The sequence below is a fragment of the Staurois parvus genome, unplaced genomic scaffold, assembly GCF_062004578.1.
Source record: "Staurois parvus isolate SC_StPar_1 unplaced genomic scaffold, SC_StPar_1.0 ptg001246l, whole genome shotgun sequence".
Classification (NCBI taxonomy): domain Eukaryota; kingdom Metazoa; phylum Chordata; class Amphibia; order Anura; family Ranidae; genus Staurois; species Staurois parvus.
Window position 1 is genome coordinate 487,736 of NW_028319042.1, and position 7,520 is coordinate 495,255.

Sequence of the window (7,520 nt, forward strand, 5' to 3'; positions counted from 1 at the left end):
AGTGCTTTCCTGTGTGCCCCGTGTCTCAAAGTGCTTTCCTGTGCACCTTGAATCTCCAAGTATGCGCCTGCTGGTCCCATGTCTTTAAGTGCTCTCCTTAAGTCTCCAAATGTGTTCCTGTCTGCCCTGTGTCTCAAAGTGCTTTCCTGTGCACCTTGAATCTCCAAGTATGCTGGTCCCATGTCTTTAAGTGCTCTCCTTTATTTCTTAAGTCTCCAAATGTGCTCCTGTGTGCCCTGTGTCTCAAAGGCTCTTCCTGCGTGCCCTGAGTCTCCAAGTGCTCTTCTGTGTGCTCCAAGTCTCCAAGTGTGCATATATGTACCCAGGACCAACAAAAGGGGGATTCAACCAAACCTCCTGTATCAGGCCAGGCCCCACTGGGTTATCAGGAGGGCCCAGGTTATGCTGGGAACTAGGGTGAGTTTGATTGGCCAAGGGCTTCTCAGGTAGGTTGAAAAGGGCCTCATAATTTTTAATAGTATCCCTGTGTATGTCCCATGTCTCTATGTGCTCTCCTGTGCACCCTATGTCCCCAAATGTTCTCCTGTCTGGCTTGATATGCTCCACCACCAGAACCATCTGTTGCCCCTCTACTTTCAGGTTCGCTCCTGCAATCATCAAGACTATCTTTCTCTCTGTTGACATGGACCCCTGTCTATGACACATTACCGGGATTTGGTAGGTTTCATGCACAGTGCTGGTTTTCTGGGTTCACCGGCACATCGTCTTCTCAGGGCCTCACTTGAAGTTAAATACGTGTTTCTCAAACGATTTCCTTTTTTTCACAGATTAAAATAAATAAAAAAACCTAGATGCAGATCACACATTCTCATTTAATTGAAACTTGCAGTGCACTATATTCTCTAATGAGCTCAGCCTTTTCATGTTTTAATTTCTTGAGATCGGGGATGAGCAAATTAATTTTTATGAAAAGGCTTTTTGCCTCATGCTTAACAATTGTACCATAGATGGCATTTTGCCAAACAGAAAACTCTCAATTTTATTCCCTGAGCTTTTGCCATCGAGCCTTTCTGTCTCGGCAACGATGGTCACCAGGACAAACAGAGAGGAGGAACCTGCACATTCAGAACACAAGCACCCTCAAAACGTAAAAAAAAAAAAAACAACAGCAACATCGGTCCCAATGGTAAAAGAGTCCAAGTATCTTTAAAAATTTATCATATGATCCCATAAAAGAGCTAACATGTTTTGGGGGCTCAAAACACAGCCCCTTCATCAGGCCTATAAAATAATTCCAAAGAAAATATAAGAATATACAGTAAATAAAATGTTTTCAGGGGACGCATGCGCGGCCAGCACTGAAGGTGGACGCGTAGTGAATCGGCTCCGTCCACCCGCCAGACACAGACCGGCACACACCGGCCCTGGGACTCAGACACAGCACCACACCGATCCCTTACCTTACCCGATCCTCTGCAGCTATGCCCAGAAGAAAAAAAACGGCGGATCAGCCAGGTAAACTGACCCTGTTCTTCCCTGCAGTCGGGCCGGGAATCCAAGATGGCGCCCGCGGCTGCAAAGAGGGAGAGGAAGGCAGAGACCAGCAGGAGGACTACAGATCCCAGCAAAAGGATCCCAGACTGCAGCACCTGCTCTATCCCGGGGACCCTGGTGAGTTGTCACCCCCACTATCCCCTACATCACGAAGCCCGGCTAAATCTAAGCCGCGGCTAGAGCAGGATCCCAGCACATTAATGCAGACCCCGGAAACCGCAGCATATACATCAGATATAGATGCATTTCCTGCGTCAGATATACCGCTCACAGAAATATGCATGAGAAATATGCTCACATCCCTGCGCCAAACGCTGCATACTGATATCCTCACGTCACTCAGTCAATTGTCAAATATAGTACAAAACCAGGAGCACAGAATAAGCCACATTGAGAACAACATGGGAGACGTCATCACGGCGCACAATAATTTAATTGACGCTCATGCAGGCCACTCTGCTGACATAGAACAAATTAACCAAAAATTGGCCGACCTGGAAGATAGGTCAAGGCGCAACAATATCAAGTTCCGAGGAATACCTGAATTTGTGGCAAACAATGACCTAATCCCATACATACAGCAATTTGCCAAAATCCTCGTGCCATCAGTGTCTGACCTGGAACTTGCAATTGACCGGGCACACCGCTTACCTAAACCCTCCTTTTTACCAGCATCTACACCTAGAGATGTCTTAGCACGCATTCATTTTTACCACGTGAAAGACAAAATCATGTCAGCTGCCCGCAATCCGCCTCCGATCCCGCCGTCACACGCCAATCTCCGCTTATATGCGGATCTATCCAAGGCGACCCTCCTTAACAGAAAACGCATGCTGTCAATCACCAAGGCCCTCAGAAACCACGGCATAGCATACCAATGGGGATTCCCCACCAAACTAACGGTGCGACAAAATGGTAGGATCTTTACCATCAAAACACTGGAAGCAGGCCTGGATTTGCTAAAATCCTGGAATATCATCCCTGCGGAAACGCAGGATCCTACGCATAGTTCTATGGACGCAACATAGCCCTTACAGGGCATACTTTCCTTTACCATTCAACATACTTCTCCGCTCTCCCAGGAGCCATTCATACACTTAATTTGTCTGGCGTTTGGCCTACAACCTTCTACTCCGATCAAAGGTTTTTTCCTTTTTGCAATTAGCTTGACCACCACCCGGTGATCAAGCTCTCCTGCACCCCCCAGTTTAGAGGTAGCAAACTTGGCTACTCGTGATGTTTGCATTTTTCGCAAATGGTTTTTTATTGTTTCCCCTATCCTCACTACTTCCTTACCCTGGCACCATTGGATATCCACTCCATTCTCTAAGATCATCTACGGCGACACAGATTGGAATACTCTTTTTATCGCTTCGACTGAGTCACATATACGCCACATTCACTCGATCATCTTCCTTCATGGAAAAACACATACTCATCCGATTCTCCCAAATAACACTCCAGTTAACGGAAAAACCTGGAATTACAAACATCAATGATTAACTTTCTGTCTTTAAACGTCCGAGGTCTCAATTCACCTTATAAACGGTCATTACTATCTAGAGAAGCACGGAAGTCACGAGCGGACATACTCTTCATACAGGAAACACACTTTGCTGCTAACAAATCGCCCAAATTATACCTTCACCGATTCTCTCAAATATTCATGGCAACTAACACCACTAAGAAAAATGGAGTGCTCACGGCCATAAATGACTCTCTTTCATTCCGCATTATTTCACAGACAGCGGATCCACAAGGACGCTTCCATATTTTAGTGTGCCAAATAAACGACAAAACCCACACTCTAGTAAATGTTTATGGCCCAAACTGCAAACAGTTACGTTTCTACCGGAAACTTTTCAAAACCATCTCCTTACATAAACAAGGGAAACTTATAATTGGTGGCGATTTTAACATTTTGGGGAATTCGGATATAGACTCATCTTCCACTACCATACATACTAAACCTACTTTTAACCAATTTCTTCACGACAATGACCTCTATGATATTTGGAGATGTCAACATGGCTCTGAACGGGACTATACATACTACTCCCCTCCGCATCTTTCCTACTCACGAATAGACATGTTTATAACAGACAAATGGACACTACAACAAGTGACATCATCCAAGATAGGGACCACTACCTGGTCCGACCATGCTCCGATCCAAATATCCTTGGTAGACGATCAAAAAACAGCATTATCACCTATCTGGAGACTCAACTCTGCTCTTTTAGCTACACCGGAAAATTTAAAGCACATCCAAGAAGCTCATGAACTTTTCTTTGATATTAACTCCACCCCTGATATATCCATTACCACGCTCTGGACGGCTTACAAGGCCTACATGAGAGGTATCCTCATCCAATTAAACTCCCGCATTAAGAGGCAACGGTCTCAACAAATTGACCAACTTATGACTTCTATCCGCCTTAATGAAAAACTGCACAAACAACACCCAAACCCAGCCACAATGGCGACCCTAAACTCTGATAGAAATAAATTACGAACCATTTTTCTACAGGCATATGACGCCAATCTGCAAAAAACAAAAAACAGATTTTATGCGCTAGGTAACAAAGCTAACTCACTCCTTAGCAAGACTATTAAACAAAAACGACTTAAAACCAAGATAGCCACAATCCGACACCCTACCTCACAAAACATTCTGACAAACCCACAAGACATTGCCAACGCTTTCGCGGCCTACTACCAGACACTGTATAACCTAAAAGACAACCCTGATACAATTCAGCCAACAGCACAATCGATCGAACAGTTTTTGCTTAACACTAATCTTCCGCGCTTAAATCATTCCCAACTTGCATCAATCTCTGTACCGATTGACCCTTCTGAGATAGAGAGAACTATACGCACTCTGCCTTTAAACAAATCTCCTGGAAATGATGGCTTCACCAATGAATATTACAAAGCACTAGCCCCCAAACTCGCTCTACCACTAGCTCTACTATATAACCATGCCGCTACTAGTGGGGAATTTCCCCAAGAAATGCTGCAATCAATAATTACTACCATTCCGAAGCCTGGCAAAGACCCTCAATTAGTACAGAACTACAGACCAATTTCACTTCTCAACACAGACATAAAGATATACGCTAAGATAATAGCCTTGAGACTACTTCCCTACCTACCAACTTTAATTCACCCAGACCAAGTAGGATTTATTCCTGGTAGACAGGCCCCTGACGCCACAAGACGAATCTTATCCTTAATACACCACCTTGAATTAAATCCCCAACCCTCGCTTCTACTATCGCTTGATGCAGAAAAAGCGTTCGACCGCATTCACTGGCAATTCATGCTACATACCCTGCAAAAAATTGGAATATCAGATTGGATGTTGTCAGCCATAATGTCCCTTTACTCTAGACCCTCCGCCAAAGTATTAACCAACGGCACGCTTTCTTAACCTTTCTATATCTCTAACGGAACTAGACAAGGATGCCCACTATCCCCTATAATTTTTGCTCTTCTTATTGAGCCACTAGCAACCAACCTTAGAAAAGACCCTCACTTTACAGGATTTAAGTTCCTAAAAACCGAACACAAGATTAGTCTCTTTGCAGATGACATCATACTAATGGTCACTAACCCATACAAATCCCTCAACACAATACAAATGCACATCCAAAATTATACATCAGTATCTTACTACAAACTTAATGCACCGAAATCTTCCATACTAAATCTTCACACACCTGCGAACACCCAAAACCTTATTTCCAAGCACTTCCCCTTCACTTGGGAAAGACTTGCTATTCCGTACCTAGGAATTAAACTCACTTCAAAGACTAACCAATTGTATAACACTAACTTTAAACCGCTGCTTGAATATATCCCACAAGAGATTAAAGGCCTACGCACTACTACCCTCTCGATGTTAGGTAGAATAGCTACGCTTAAAATGTGTATCTTACCCAAGATACTCTACATCTTCAGAACACTCCCTATCCCAATTCCTCATATCTTTTTTACCAAACTTCAGACAATTCTAAATCAGTTCGTATGGAACTCAAAAAAGCCTAGATATGTTACGAATCTTCTAATTCGCCCTCCCTCCAGAGGTGGAGCGGGCCTCCCACATGTGAAGTCGTATTACCTTGCTGCTCTACTTGACCAGCTTTTCTTCTGGAGGCAGCCCACTGTTAATAAGACCTGGACCCTGATGGAAACCTCCCTATTCCTACCACATGCCTTACCCAATATACTTTTCGTATCCCGGGGAGTACATCCCACAGCCTTGCACCATAACCCTTGTATACGAGCTTCCCTAGAAGCTTGGGAGGAGTTTCTTACTCTTACCCAACTACGCAAAGACAATCTCCAAATTCCCACTCCACTTTCTTCCCTACATTTCCTCTCTCCACATTTAAACCTAAACCTCTGGATAGACCAGGGCATGCTTCATATACAAGATCTATACGCTACCGATAAACTACATACCTTTCAGGATATTCGAGACAAATACCGAATTCCGGTTACCGAATATTTTACCTACATACGCTTAACCCATACCCTTCACAGGACGAAAGTACCACTTAACATAAAATTCCCAGCGACGGCACGCCACTTTTTACAAAAATCTACCTACCCAAAAAAAGGTATATCGACTTTTTACACAATGCTGGTTGACTCACAGTTCACCACTTATACATCATCCCTAGCAAATTGGGAAAACATAAATCAACAACCGATATCTCCTTCCATCTGGGAGAGAACTTTCTCCACTACGTTTAAGGCCTCAAAGTGTAGCTCACACTGGGAATCATACTTAAAAATACTCCATCAATGGTACTTAACACCTGTCAAACTGTCTATATTTTATCCTCATCTCCCCCAAACTTGCTGGAGACATTGTGGAGATAGAGGCTCTCTTCTTCATCTGCTGTGGGCATGTAAATCCCTTACTTCCTACTGGAATCAAGTTTTCCAAATAATCTCCTTAATAGCACAAACCCCAATCTCCCCAAACCCTGCTTTAGCGCTCCTCCACATTGGTATAGACAAAATTCCATTATTCTCGCGCACTATTATTATACATATCTTATCGGCTGCAAAACTGAATATCACCAGGCTCTGGCGTTCCAACACCACTCCTACACTTTCCCGCCTAATGACCGATCTTAACTTCTCCTGTGAGATGGAGAGAAACACAGCACTCCGTAATTCCTCGTACTATAAATTCAAAACCCAATGGACTCGATGGTTACAGAACCCTAACTGTTCAATAAAATGATGCTATAACATCCCTTTATACTACATCACCTTGACAACTATGGTGCCTTCACCCACCCCCTCCCCCCCCCTCCTCCCCTCTCTCTTCTCTTTCTATCCTCCCTAAATACACCCACTATCGTTCCACTTGGTTCACATAAGGAAGCATACCTCTCATGTACCTTACCAAAGATGTTGCATAGTACCTCGGCCAGATGGCGAGGTGCCGTTAGCTCATTCTCTGACTGCATATTTTGTTTATATAAATGTGAACTGCGTTATACTACTATTTTCCATTGTTTTTTGTATGTTCAAAAATCTTCTAATAAAAATATTTGAAAATAAAATGTTTTCAGTGTCAAAAAAGTTATATTAAAAATCACAGTATACATCACATTTATAAAAAATCAAGAGTCAAAATACATACCAAAAATTCCAAATATCCATCTACTCATATAAAAAGTATTGGCCCGTGATAAAGTATCTAATTACATAGTTATAACTCATAAATAAAACAATCAGGATCCATTTAGACTCATAGAATAAACATGACAAAAGTGCAAAAAACATAAAATTGAGTGAAATAAAATGGACTTAAAATAACAAAATTAATATTTTTATAAACAAAAATGTTACAAATTGCCAATCAAAATGTTCAGTATCAAAAAAAGTTATGTTAAAATTACAAATAGTATACATGAATTTATATAAAAAGGCAAACTAGGCAAAAACAAAGTAAAAATTCTAATTGTCTATTAATTCAT